This window comes from Ambystoma mexicanum, chromosome 3q (genome assembly GCF_040938575.1).
Source record: "Ambystoma mexicanum isolate Mex_15411 chromosome 3q, UKY_AmexF1_1, whole genome shotgun sequence".
Taxonomy (NCBI): Eukaryota; Metazoa; Chordata; class Amphibia; order Caudata; family Ambystomatidae; genus Ambystoma; species Ambystoma mexicanum.
Window position 1 is genome coordinate 613,575,181 of NC_090926.1, and position 14,909 is coordinate 613,590,089.

Sequence of the window (14,909 nt, forward strand, 5' to 3'; positions counted from 1 at the left end):
GCAGAGGAGGAGTCCAAGCACAGGAAGTGGGTTGTGACTGGTAGATGGAGCATGGACTACAGAGACTCATGGGGGTTGTAGTTTTAAAAAAGAGAAACGTTTTTTCTAACACTTTTCACAGTTGTTATATGTGTTTTGTTGAACTGCTGAAGAGTAGAATAAATGAAGATGAAGCATAATGCTCGCCTCCTTAGTCTTTAATGGAATTAATACTCCCTGCGCAGCTAGCAGGGGTAATCTTTATTCTAGTAACAATATGCAACTTTGCAAGTGCGGAGACCTCTTTTCCTTGTTGAACAGAACACAGTGCTTCTGTTCTTGGAAGCAAGCTACATACGGGGGAAGAGTCACATTCCAGACCTTGCTATCTATGAGGTGCTATTCGTGTCCTGGGAGCCGACACGCTCTACAGGGCTCGGTAAAGGGGGCCGTAAGAAGAGCATAATTCAAGCCTTTAGCTGCTTTATTCTAACATATTCTACCATATAACGAGACTTGCTGGCAGCTGTGAAATGATTAAATGCCCTGCGGCTCTGCTTCAAGGCTACATTTGGGGACTACATTCCTTCCCGGCGCTGCCTACGTGTGTTTCAACAAACTCTTATTAGCCTCGCGGCCCTGCGGCCTTGTCTTTTCACGTTCAGACAACGATATTAACAGTCGAGCAGTGTAAGCAGAAAATGTGCTGCGAAGCAATTTGAACAGAAAGCAATGAGCAATTGTTAGAAAACAAAATGGCGATCCTTGTTACATCAAAATGGCCGTTCATTGGTAAACTCGGAAACCTGTATTTCTATCGTATCGTGCATGAGACGGTTGGCCTTTGGCCACCAAAATACGTTTGCCGTCAATCATGAGAGGTATCCATTTTTCTAGACTGACAGTCCATGCTCATTCACCCACGACTCACTCACTCACCACTCCCTCACTCACTCACTCACTCACTCACCTCTCACTCACTCACTCACTCACTCACTCACTCACTCACTCACTCACTCACTCACTCACTCACTCACTCACTCACTCACTCACACACCTTCTCTTGAATCCACTCTCAATTCATTCTCCACACAGGCACACACCCACCCAAAAATCATTCACTGACGCATAGCACATGCATACATCTGACACACACTTCACCCATGCAAAATACACATCACATTTAAAAAAGTCTTCTTACCTGTTTTTCCAGCTTCAGTCCACCAGTCCAGGCCAACCTCGGGTCAACGGTGCTGCTCACAAGCAGGAACCAGGAAGGTGGGAGAGCTCCCTGGTTCCTGTATATGAGGCGCAAGGAAGCCGGAGGAGAAGGGTTTGGAGCTAAACGTAGCATGTGACACGTGCCACATGTCACGGTCAGCTCTAACCCCTACTGAGCACTTCCTTCTCCTTCTGCAAGCCCCGGCCCTGTCTTCATTCTGATGGGTGAGGGCTGGGCTGGGCCTCCTCCAGACCTGATAGGGCAGGCATACCGCACCACAGGGGCTGTGGTGGCTCCCGCTACTCCACTGCCCAGGAGCTTCCAGTTTTTTTGTTGTAATACACTGGTAACAAGGAAGACCACCAGGGTCAAAGCTGCGACCCCCAAATGACATCCCTGGCTGCCGATGGAACCCAAAAGTCATCCTCATGTCTCTAACGTCTCCCAGAGGTTTAACAAATAATTGGAGCAGTCCTGATTCCTCACAAAGGTAGATCTAATGGTATGTAGATGATAAATCAAGGGTTGAGAATACACTGGCCTGTTTCAAAGTGGAAAGTAGTTCATTGATATTAGATAGTGGGTTTCGATCGACCCATATGTTTATGTTCAGCCCCCTAGGGTCTTCACACATTCTGATCAAATTGTTCAACTTCCTCATGCTGTCTATTGGGGCTAGCTACTCCGATGACCCAATGGGCTCTATCTATTATGTTGTACCCACACAATCTTTCTAGCTCATTCTTCATTTCCTCTCTCATTCCTTATGGGAATCGATCTGACATTGTTGCCCTGTGGTTCTGCCCCCCCTCTTTAGAATTATTCTGTGTTTGAACCCAGCGAGCAGGCCAATGTTCTACTGGAGATGGTTGTGGTTATGGGTTCCTTTTTCTGACACTCTAAAGTTAGGCATTGTTCACCCTAAAAGCGGCTTCACTTTGAGGACAGCTTGCTCATCCCACAGAATGACAGATGACCAATTTTCTGTAATAAACATTTTGCACACAGTTACTCTGTCTTTATATTTCATTGGCCCTCATTACGACCCTGGCGGAAAGTGACTGACCGGACCGCCACAGCGTAAATAGCGTTTCCGCCATTGCACGAAGGAGCAAAGTGCGGCCCATTCTGACCCATCGGGCACGAGCACCACGGCATGGCGGAAGTGCAAAGTCCGCGATGGCGGAAATGACCCCAAAACGGCCCACACCGCCGCCGTACGGCGCCCTAGGTGCAATACCGCCACCCATCACAGCGGACACCGCAGTGTGCGCCTACCGGAAAGTACGGTGACCGTAAATATACGGAAACGGAAGTAAAAACATGGGCCCGGAACGGGAAACATCCCGCCGTACACCTATAAAACCACTAAAACCACACAACCACCAAAAACACTACCCTGAGACACACCCCAACCCGTCATCCACCCTAGCGAAACCAAGAAAAATGGGAAAAGTAGCGAAGAAAGCGTGCGACCGCAAGCGGCAGGTCCACTACTCCCGTGAGGAACTCACCGTGCTAACAGAGACCCTCCAGGAGAATGCTGCCGTCGTCTTCTCCACGCAAATGACCAGGACGGCACTTGCAAACAAGAAGGCCATATGGGCTCTGGTGGCACAGCGGGTAAGTGCGGTGGGGACCGCACCCCGCACCCCACAGCAATGCCGAAAGCGATGGGACGACCTGCGGATACGCGTCCGCAGCATACTCTCTGCCAACCGCAACATTGCCACAGCCACCGGGGGAGGTCCTGAATCACCCATCAAGTTGACCCCCTGGGAAGAAATCTGTGCCTCCACCATCGGAATGGAGAGCATAGAGGGAGTCGGAGGGATGGAGAAAGGAGTGCAGACATCCGAAGATTCAGGTAGGTGGGCCAGATAAAACAATGCCAAATCCACAAAGTCCATCCATGTGAAGTACCATGTGTCCACATAGTGCAACAGAAACACATGTCCAGGAGAACGTCCACACACATCGGCCTGATAGCGCACGTTAAAACCCACAATAAATACATAAATAATTAAAAACCCCTAAAACACGCACTACACGTGCAGCAGGCACACCCTAACTGCAGGCTGCCAAACAACTGCACCCTCACTCCACACACAAATGAAAGCACCTCCAAGGCCCCGACCCAAATCACCCTCAGGTACCACCCCAATGCATGTGATACAATGCCATTCCAATTCCCACAGACCCATCAATAACCCTCGCCCTCCTTTACTCCACCACAGGGTCCGATCCAAACGACGAGCATCAGGACACCCCTACCAGCACACCTGCAAAGAGGGCCAAGACCAACGGCCAAAGACCCTCCACCTCAGCTGCACGCATCAAGACACGGCAGCAGCACAAATCAGGTGGCAGCACAGAGGAGGGAACATCAACAGGCACCCCAGCAGCCAGCATGCCCACAACACCACCACCACAGGTCCCCCCAACGGATGCCACAGAAGGCACTGCCTCTGGTGGCAGCAGCACCATAGGTGACACCCCATTGATGGCAGCATGCTCCGACACAGAAGACGGGGATGTCGAAGTCAGATCCATCCATGACCTGTCCCAATCCCCCTGTCTGTCCCATCCCGTACAACATGAGGATGCCACGCAGGGGCACCCACAAGACGACGACTGGCCATCCCCCACAAGCCCTGTGGCAAGGCAACATGAGGTCCACAGCCCCTCTGTGACACCCCCGCAAATGGCCATGGCCCAGCAGAGGCAACAGTCCCTCGACCAGTTAATCGTGCAACAGCAGCAACTGGCCACGCTCCTCAAGGACCATGCCGATGAATGTGGGGGCACTAAGGCAGACATAGAAACATCAACTGAGACACTTAGGGCAGAAATGGAGAGAGGTACAGAGACACTAAGGGCACAAATGGAGAGTAGCACCGAGAGCCTGAGAGTCCAAATGGAGAGAAGCACCGAGAGCCTGAGGGGGGAACTGCATGCGACGTCCAAGGACGTATGTGCCGAACTTGCCGCAGTGCGCCGTGTGCTCACTGAGCTCTCGCAGACCCTTAGGGACATGCATGGACGTGAGCAGGCAGAGACATCATCCGTTGCAAGTTCCGTCCAGGGCAGCCCCCAACGTAGATCTGGGAGGAACCTGCGCTCCACAGGCAGGGGTGCCCCTGATACCCGCAGAGGGGGCTTGCAATAGCGACTGCCCACTGACAATGAGCATCTTTGGACACTGGTGTTCGGGGGGGAGGTAGGAGGGTGGAGGGGGTGTGTTGGGCTCACTTGGGTGGCGGGTCGATAGGGTGTTTAACATGATATCACATATGCCATAAACAGTGCACGATCAACCAATGAGATGTGTGGACATTGATCTTTGTGTACTAGGCCATCATAGGCGTACAGTCCATATTGTGCATGTCCCAGACACACACAGTGCCACGAGTCCCGTGTCCATGTATCAGCCACCAGGCGTGAGTGCTAGAAGCATACATCAATGAGATGCTGACGAATGTCACGGCCCTCCGGTGCCTCGCAGACTCCTTGAGGTGCTGCCACATCCCCACCCTCATCATGACCATCATCAGGTGCTTGCAGTTCTGCGTCAGGGGGCATGGGCACATTTCTACGTACGCACATGTTGTGGAGCATGACACATGCCATCACCATCTTTGCAACCTTCTCATGGCGGTACAGGAGTGCCCCGCCAGACCTGCTGAGGCAGCGGAAACGACCCTTCAGTAGGCCGAATGCCTGTTCAATGACTACACGGGTACGTGAGTGGGCATGGTTGTAGTCCCCCATATGCTGGTCCCGTGGGTTCCGGACTGGTGTGAGGAGCCATCTCTTCAGTGGATATCCAGCATCACCTGTATGTGGACGAGAAACGTATGATGTGGAATGCCATTGCTACGTACGCACACCCCCCCCCCTTCCTGCCAGGTCATTGCCGAATCACATACCCCACATTATCATGCATGTAATGAGACTCACCGAGTAGCCAGGATCTGTTCCCTGCGTGTCGCTCCATGTAGCGTGGTATTGTAGAGTTCCTCAAGACCATAGAATCATGGGTTGATCCAGGGAATCGGGCACAACAATGTGTAATGAGCCTGTTGGAGTCACACACCATTTGTACATTCAGGGAATGAAATTGTTTTCGGTTGCGGTACTGGGCCTCCATGGCATGTGGGACGACCAATTCCACATGGGTGCAGTCGATGGCACCAATGCAACCCGGTATGCCGGCAAGTGCATGGAATCCCACTTTTGTGTTGGTAATTTCCTGCTCCGAGCGTGGTAGAGAGATGTAGTCGTCTGCGTGCTGCAGGAGGGCATCGAGCACTTGCAATAGTGTCCGTGAGAACAGTGGCTGAGAAATGCCATGCAACTGTCCGACTGTGTGCTGGTAGGTGCCTGTGGCCAGGAAGTGTAGTACAGACACCACCTTCAGTAGGGGTGGGATGGCGGTTGGGCTATCTATCATGCTGACAAGGTCAGCCTGTGTCATGTCCACAATGGCGGCTATGGTGTCCCGGTCCAGACGGTAGAGGGTGTGGATCTGCTCATCAGTGAGGTTGAACGGATGTACTCGGAGGCGTGGGATTGCGGGCTGCCTGCGTGGTGGTGGTGGCTGTGCTGGCGGCCCTTGCTGGCCCAGCCTTGGCCTCCTCCTCCTCCTGCGTCTCCTCCGTGCGGCCGGTTGTAGTTGGTGTTCGTCTTCTTCTTGGAGTTGGAGTACTTGCAGTGCTATCAGGTCCCCCAGGGCCAACATCGCGAGTCCTGCCGGTAGCATTTCGGTGTGGTTGTGGGAGGAGACTGGGTGTGCAATTTATGTGTTTTCAGGCTGTATGGCCTCCACCTGTGGTGATTCATTCCACCTGTGCAAACTGCTCTCCCCTTTGGCCGAGCACGTCCCGCACACAACGCTGCAATTCGAGGAATGGCATCTTGCTATTGCAATCATGTATTTGTACCCGATGGCCGTGTAACATTGGTTGATATGTTCATTCTGCTGTGGTCCTATTGTTTCACGTACTATCTGTGCAGTCGCGCACAGACTTGTGAAGGGTCAGTGGTACGTAGTACTCGAGTAACGGTGGGCCCTCATGCATCACTGTACCGAGTTGCAACGACGGGCGGGGCGTCCCATTTGTGGGTGAAGGCAGTTGCCATTTTCACACACAGCCGCACTAGATGGATTAATTAGTGATTTCAAACGGCCACAGATGCCTCTTCGACGTGATGTTGCAAATGAGGAATTCGAAGGGCGGCGCTTTCGGTTTTCAGCTAGCGGCGAGGAAATGCCCACAGGTCTGACTGCAAATATAACGTTCTATTGTTCAATGTCCTTGAGACAGGGGCCATGGCGAGGATGCAATGATTGATATGAATGGTTTGGGATGCGCAATAGCGACGTGGGCGATGAGGCCGGACGTTCCCAAATACATGTTACTTCACTACACTGGAATTACGGGCTGGGGCACTGTGGATTTTGCAGGCTGCATAACGCACAGACTCAATGGATATTTCTAATGTTATGTGAGTAAATATTCAGGCGTTTTAATCCCGGGATGAGGGAATGATGAATGGATGCATGGGCAGGTGATTTGATACAGAGTTTGCCATGTACAGGGCTTCTTGGAATCTATCCGCCTCCCCTGCGCTATGTGATGCAGGGCTGCCATAGTGGGACCATCGTCTATCTGGCCTTGTTGAGCCCTCCCTGTCTCGACGCGCCCTCAGACACTTGTGTCCATGCACGTTACCAATCCCATCTGATGGATTCTGTTTTGACAGACGCATGCACAGGTACACTCGTTTGTGATGGTGTTTACACCTCCATATAGATGGTTATGAGTCGCAAGTGGTTTTGGGGTGGTGATGATCCTTTGGAGTGGGCTAGCATGCATATGGCTGTGGATTTAGTGTGATCATTGAAGTGAGTTGTTCGAATGTAGTTCTGATGGGCATTCTATTCTTTTTCTTTTCTTTTGGTTGACAGGTATCTCCTCCCCTTTTGCCACTGCCATCTGTATGCCACTCCTGCAGATGGCTTTTACTCCCGACACCTGCTGCTTCGTGTTAATCAGTGGAGCAGCATTACGATCTTATGGGACGATCGCCAATGGGCCACATGCCCTTATGCAGTACTAGTGGCTCGGAGCAACATTTCGGCCTTTCAGCTGGACTAGTGCCTCCCCATTGGGACGGCCCTGCGGTTCTGTGCGCTTCCATGTTGCCTTTTCGTACGTGAATGTGGCTCTGTGTACCATGATGGAACAGGGCGTCACACAAGTAGTGGCTGGTCATTTCTTGCGGATGCAGCCCACGATGGTGAAATGTGTTTTGGAGTTCATGGCCTAATGGCTGTATGGGCTTGGTGATTTTGTTGTGCATTAAATTTCTATTATGATTTGGCCCGTGTAGCGTTCTTCTTTGCAAGTGATGTGGCATATTCCTATTTGGGGAGCGATGTATTGTGAGGAGATCTGCATTGGGTTCCAGCTTCGGAGTTTAGTTGCGTGGTACTGTACTGGGCGCGTTTGCCTACGAAGCCCAGTGAGGTCAGGGATGGGGGCTGCCAATATGACTGTTTGAATGTTGTCATGCTCAGGGGCGGGGGATTGGGTTTTGTGTAACAGATGCCGGTCAGCCAGGTGGACTGGTGGAATGATGTGATTTTCGGTATGTTGCTGGTCACAGGTGCCTGTGTTTGCGTGCGTTTTGGGGGGGGGGGACTGTGGTCATGTCCATTGGATTGGCTTCTGTATTCGTGCCATCTGTGCCCTGCAGCTCCCATTGGCCCCTCTTGTGTTTCTTTTGTTCGTTGGCATGCATGGGTGACTTGTACATTTCACTGGTTGCATTGTGACTTCATTGCACCTACGGGGAGTTGTACTTTGTGGGCAGGGAGCGGTGTACAGGCACTCAGTGGGGCCGTTTACGGTTGATTCGCGATGCCGTACTTCTCACCATGGCGGAATGGTACATTCCGCCATGCTTGATGGCGTTAGGTACATGTCCGCTAGGGTCGGAATTGGCGTACCCTTGCGCCATGGTGGTGTTTACGGTTTGGCATGGCGCGCGCGCGCGTGCTTGGTGCAGTTAGCGTTGGCGTTCACTACGGTGTCGCTAATGGCTTCGTACTTTGCGGTGACGGGTCATAGTCGCACCGAGCGCTATTCGATGGCGGTATTGCATTTCCGCCATCGTTTTCCGAATTCCGCCAGGGTCGTAATGAGGGCCATTGTATTTTGTACATCATGACATGAATGGGACTTTTTCCATTTCCTGTGTGTTTGAAATGTATCCTGAGGAGAAGGTCTTACAATCTTCCCTAGAATTTGGTTTGGAAAATGTCATGATCTACAGATGAGGCTAACTTCTCCATTGTCTTGCCATATATTTGTAGTGTGCTCCAGGGCCCCCTCTTCTCATTGGTTCCAACAGACAAAAAGTGATCAGTCATCCAATGTGCCAGTAGCCATTCTGTTATTGATTCTATGCATAATTACCCATTAACCCACACGTGAAGCATTCCCCCTACAAGTCTGGTCAGTCTCTGTTCTCATCGCAATTCCTTTTCCAGGCATGTTGTTCTTGCCTAGGTTGAGGTGTTTATTATGTGCTCATGTTTCCCTTTGATCATCTCTTCTCTCAGTCCTTTTTTCTTTGGTCCTGGACACATCTCCCTTCGCCTTACATCTGGGATTGCGGTGTACCTCTGTGATTTCTCCTGACTCTACTGTATCTCTCACCTGATTGGTGTCAGTATGCGCCACATTATGGTTTTGAACCAATTTCACACATTTGGAGCCCAGTTCCATTGACCTTTCAATAATGACTGCTTGTTCTAGGTTAGGGTATTTTGCTTGCCTGACTCTTTGTTTTATGTTGGGTCTGGTGGGTGTCGAGATCAGTCGATCTCTCAGGTATTCGTTGATAAGACCTGTGAACTAGCACATGCTTATAGGGGCAGCAATATATTCTGTCACGGTTTCTGCTTTGCATTGCTTGTGTGTGAAGAAGTAATACCTCTATAAAACAATGTTGGTTTTCTTGCATAAATGATTATTTTGATTGGATAAAGCTTGATTAAATTGTTGTATTTTCTGTGGGCAGTACTTCCACTCGGCCCCCTTCGATACTCGAGGCACCTGCCAGTCGTATGGTTTCTGTTCCAATGCTGATTAGTAGTACAGCCTTTTGGTTGTCTGAGAATTAGTTTTCTCTTACTGTCCTGAGGTAAACTGGCATCCAGAAGTAATTCCCAGTGGATAATTAGTTCTACTTGGTACTAGAACGTTTGGAATTGTCTGGAATGTGACCCATTTGCACTTGGGACTGGAGATGCCTGAATTGCAGGCCAGTGGTTTCTGTTGAAGGTAGAAGTGGCTGTTGTGGTGTTGTAGTTCTCTATTATCTCTCCCTGGAGATTATGCTTCCGTGGATTGTGAGCTCACGTGTTTCCCAGGATTATGATGTCAATATGTCCTTTGTTATTTTGAAAGAATCTTAGCCTGGAGTTTATGTTCCCCACGATTATGACCTCACTGATTTCCCAGGATTATCATGTCACTGTGTCTTCTTGGCAATTTATCCTATCCCATGTATTCTATTGTGCGGTGGAACGTCTGCATATAGTTTAGTTGGCTATGTTCATCCTGACACTGAGGTTTCGCAAGCCTGAATTCCAATAATCTAATCTTGTAAACAGCACACATTGCATGGGCCCCACGAGCTGACCTAGGAGGGGTGTGGGGCTACAGTTCCGTTTATCATTGTAGTCCTAGTGTGCCACAGGGCATGCTCTGTGGTACGTTCCTCTAAATTAGGCCAGTTATGCATGCTAGTACGTCAAAGCATATATATGTATTCCACATCCACATGCACACTTCTCCCAAAGCTGTGGCCTCTCTCTCCCACAGAAGCTGGAACCACATCTCGTCTCTGCAGTTGGTCGGCGGTGATTCTCCACCAATGCAACCTTATTTCTCCACAGCGGTTGGGAATGAGGAGGCATGGCACAATATCCACTTAAGGTAAGTTTATTGTTATCAGGACTGCCAACTGGGTAAACCTAGCAACAAAAGTTGTCTGCACCTTTCCAATTAGTAACTCAAGCTCCTTGGATGAAACTAGTGATGGATATAAGAGGATCTTTGAAACCTTCGGTTATCAAAGCATTTGTAATGGTCCTCAGAGACTCTACCTCCAAAAAGGTGGAATGGGGCATGGTGCAAGGGAGTGTGTCTTCCAATAAGGTCAAGTTATTCCTAGAAAGGATCTTCAATGGGGAGGCATCCCAGAAGAAATCATAACAGAAACATTGACTACATTTTGTCTCAGAGGAAATGCAGGATTTCCTTATAGATCAAAATATCATCCACCAGTGCACGGCACTGCAACACCCTAAAGAAAATGGGTTGGTAGAGCGTACAGTTAGATATGTGAAAGGATGCATCCAACTGGCTATAGATAGCTCTCTGGTGGGGAATGGAAGTCCTCGACACAGCCTGGAATGCTTACAGACTCGCTCCCCATGCAACCTTTGGTACTCATGAGGGGTCAAAGAACGAGATGCCACCTGAACCCCTGTAGCTGAATAACAGGAGCCCAATGTGAATTGACATGGATAAAATACTTAACAGGGTTACCGGGAGCCAGGCCAGATATAATAAATAATAAGAGCAGAGATTTGAGGTGAAGATTCCCCAGGTATCCCCTGGGCAGGGGCGTTGCTAGGGGGAGGCTAAAGGGGGTATAGCCCCTGATCTTTTGGTTGTAGCCCCTGATAGAATCTCAGGAGCTACAGCCAAAAGACTAGCTAGCCCCCAGTCCCGACACTTCCGACATCAGCTTAGCCCCGGGTCTTTTCCAGACCTAGCAACTCCCCTGCCCCTGGGTATTGGGTCAGACCAAAGCAACACAGGTCCATTGCCAATTCCCACCACTGGAACATCTTGTCATCACAGGAAAAGCTGGTGTCATTTTGGAGGATGGATATAGAGTCAGAGAGTCTTACATCAGCTTCCCCCTGGCACTTAGGAAGAGTAAGAAATAAGGTTGTGGAAACTCCTGAAGCCCACGTTGCCCCAACACCAGCTCCCTACAAATTCACAAATTCAGTGACTGTATAGTTGTATCTTTGGCCCAGTTTTTCTTTCTTCTCTTTCCCCTTCCTTGACTGTGTCACTCACCCACCTTTCTTCCATCCGCCCTGCTCCCTCTCCCCTTTTTCCTGTATTTACCCCCTGAGAGGGGTGATGATGTCATATTCAGCAGAGTCCATGGAATGAGTGCTTTTTAGGATGCTGGCATTAGTTTCATGGACTGTGAGGTTTTGAATAGTTGACAGTTCACAGTCGGCACCAAGAGCACCTGGTTCAAGTGTTGTGTAAAACATCATGTGCATCTACTACGAGTACTCTGAAATAATGTAATCTGGTTTATAGATTAGGATTATCTGCAGTTTTAGGGTTGGATTTATTAGTATATCTTTATTTTTGATATATACCAGTGCTTTTGGAGTTTGTGGAGTAGAGGTATTAAATATATTTATTTATTATTGTGATATATAATTGTGTCAATTGTCTGATGTACAGCGTCCTGAAACTGGCTCAATATTGATATTGATATTTTATTTGCATCGCGGCCATTAACAAGTGTTTTGGAGCGCGGCAAGGCAAGGGAGGGGTACAAGGGAGAACAAAAACAACGATCTTAGTAGGCCCAATGACATTGAGAACGTGCACGTGAAGGGGAGAAGGAAGGCGGAAGTGCTGGGGTGTGGGAAGAAGTGGAAAGTGCTGAGCAAAGGTATATAAAAAACAACAACAGTGGTAGTGCAGTCAGCAAGGGGCAAGTGCTAGGATTAAGGCACAGACAGGGGGTGTCTGATAAGTGCAGAAAAAGGGGATGGGGCTTGTAGTGTTACAGATACAGACCCAAGTGCAAGGGATTGCCCGGAGGCAGTGCAGGTTCGTAGCAGGGTGAGCAAGTACCTGGGCCAGAAGTCAGAAGGTAACCAGGTGCACAATGCCGAAGCAGAACAGATCAGCACGGGAGAGGAAGAGCGAAGGCGGAAGCAAAGAGGAAGGTCTTGAGGTGCTTCCGCAACCGGAGATGGTTCTCCTCAAGTTTCAGAGTGGCAGGCAGGCTGTTCTAGAGGGATGCCCCAGGGGAAGACAAAGATCTACCCCCTGCTCATTTCTTTGAGAAACAACAGAGTTGGAGGAGGAGGAGCGAAGAGCTTGAGAGGGAAGGTATTTACGGAGGGACAGTTGAAGGTATTTTGGACCCAGGCCCCAGAAAGCCTTGTGGACAATGCAAAGAGTCTTGAATTTAATCCTTGCAGCCACTGGGAGCCAATGAAGAGATTTCAGGGCTGGAGGGATACGATGCCAGGGCTTGAGGCCAAGGACAAGTCTCGTAGTCCTGTTCTGGATGAGTTGCAAAAGGTGGAGAGTAGAAGCAGGCATATTAGAAAGAGGCTGTTGCAACAATCCAACCTAGAGAGAACCAGGGCTCGAGAGAAAGCTTCTGGCGGAAGGAGAGGAAGGACGGAATACCTCTGAGGAGGTGCAGTTGGAAGTTTGACTTTTTAGAGACATCAGAGATGTGTTCAGAAAAGGAAAGCATGGAGTCAAAGATGACCCCGTGGTTCTTAGCCTGGCAGTTGGGGGATAGGCGGAAGGCCAAGGGAGGCCGGCCAGAGAGTGACAGGAAAGGAGGGTGAATATGTGCCAATGAGGAGGATCTCCGTCTTGCTAGCATTCAGGCTGAGATCATTGACGGCACACCAATCCTGAATAGCAAATAGGACATCAGAGATGAGAGAAGGAGAAGAGGTGGCCGAAGGAAGCCTGAAAATGTGTCGAGTGTAAATGATTTCACTACTACTACCACTGGTGCCGACAGAGCCATACCGTTAAACATTCCTTAACTGGACGTTGCGTCTCACCTCTTCGTTCACAACAGATGACGTCAATTTTTTAAAGAAAATATGATTCATAATGCCACTTCTTCAATTGTCTTATTGTGTTGTTCACATATAATTCAGGGCTTTGACACTGCGTAGACTTTACAATACATTTGTAGAATGACCATTAGAAACCCAGTATTACCATTGCTATAAATGCAAAACGTATTTAACTCGGGGTCTGCGATAACCACACTGTAATTATGGTTAAGCTGGTCACCCCATAGGAAGTGAACCTTTTGAAAAGCCTTATAACTTTGGTGCCATTCGAAGAATCGTCATAAATGCGCCAAGCGATTTGCTTTAAATTTAGCTAAAAGCAGCCAAAATCCTTCTAGTGATTTTTGGGTCCTAATGAACAATTTTCAACTTTAGTACCCTATTTTCAGGGAGTTGACATGGCTATTTGTGTCTGTGGATCTGCCCAGGGCCCACGGCTGCAGCCAAGGCAACCAGAATGGATAGTCTAAAGACAGTCAACATGGTTGTCTGGGAGGGGGCATTGATATTTTGAAGGGTGGCCATTTAATGGGGTACCCAGGCTGATGCACTGAAAATATTTTGAAAAGGGCCTTTGGTATCCTGCTTGGCTAGGGAGAGCCAGGAATGATTACATGACCGCTGAAATTGCACGAAGGTCTTTACGGCTGGAGTGTGTATCTGGGTGATCTGTGGTACTTCTGGGGCACTAGTTACCTGCAGTCCGCTAGTAAGGGGCAAATTGCAGTGCTCTTATGATTCCTCACCCTAGGGAGGGCAAACTGAGTTCACAAAGGGATGCAACATTCCCAAAGATTTCAAAAGCAAATGACCTCCAGGTCCTCGGTCAGCAATGGAGGAAAGTTGCCACTGGGTCTGGCCAGAGGTCAGGCAAGTAGCTGCTTTGAGAGGCTGTCCATAGCTGCAGACATTGGCCAGTGGCCATTGTTGGTCTTTAGGAAGGACTACCATTACACATAGGCAGACTCTGTGGTGGCCCATGTTTGTTGAGTGCCACAAGCAGCAGCTGTTCCCGAAGAGTAGAGTGTGGAGAGGTTGCTTCCCACCATGAGCCACCCTCCCCTACTTTGAAGCTCTGCCAACTCTCCATCACACACCCTATGAGGGCCTGCATAGTCCTTATGCCACCACCTGCAAGGCCCACCAGACCACTCCTCTTCCCCGTGGTCCTGCAGACTCTCTACCCCTGTGTGGCCCTGGAAATAACTCGCCTCCGACCCTCCCCAGAGGCACTTTGTTATCAGCACAGCACTTGAATGGAATGTTCCTTATTGATGATAGTTCACGGGGGTAACCACAATCCTAATGTGATAATGGATGATAAGAACTGTGATAGGTGCATTTCTCTTAGGAAAGCCCACAGAAGTCTCTAGTTAGTTAACCAAATCTGTCTTCTTTCACACCAATCAAAATGTGTCACATATAAAACGTTTTAAATTGTCTCCCTTATGTGCATGTATGCATATTTGACACACAGAAGCATTTAATTTTTGGTGGAGCCGTATGATTTCATCACATCATGTATACTTATGAGCAGCAAACAATAGTACAAGGCAGGTGGTCTTTTTCTATGAGGATTTTTGTATTCGTCAGGTTGTTTATTATGATTTGTGTAGTCAAGAGATTAGGTTGTAATCCTAACTTCATCACTTAAGAAAAGTGTGTGATCCTGGGCAAATACATTCATCTCACTGTTCCTCTAATGAAGAAGACCAAGCGTCCACATGTGTGCAACCCCATAAGGTTACAAATGGAGCA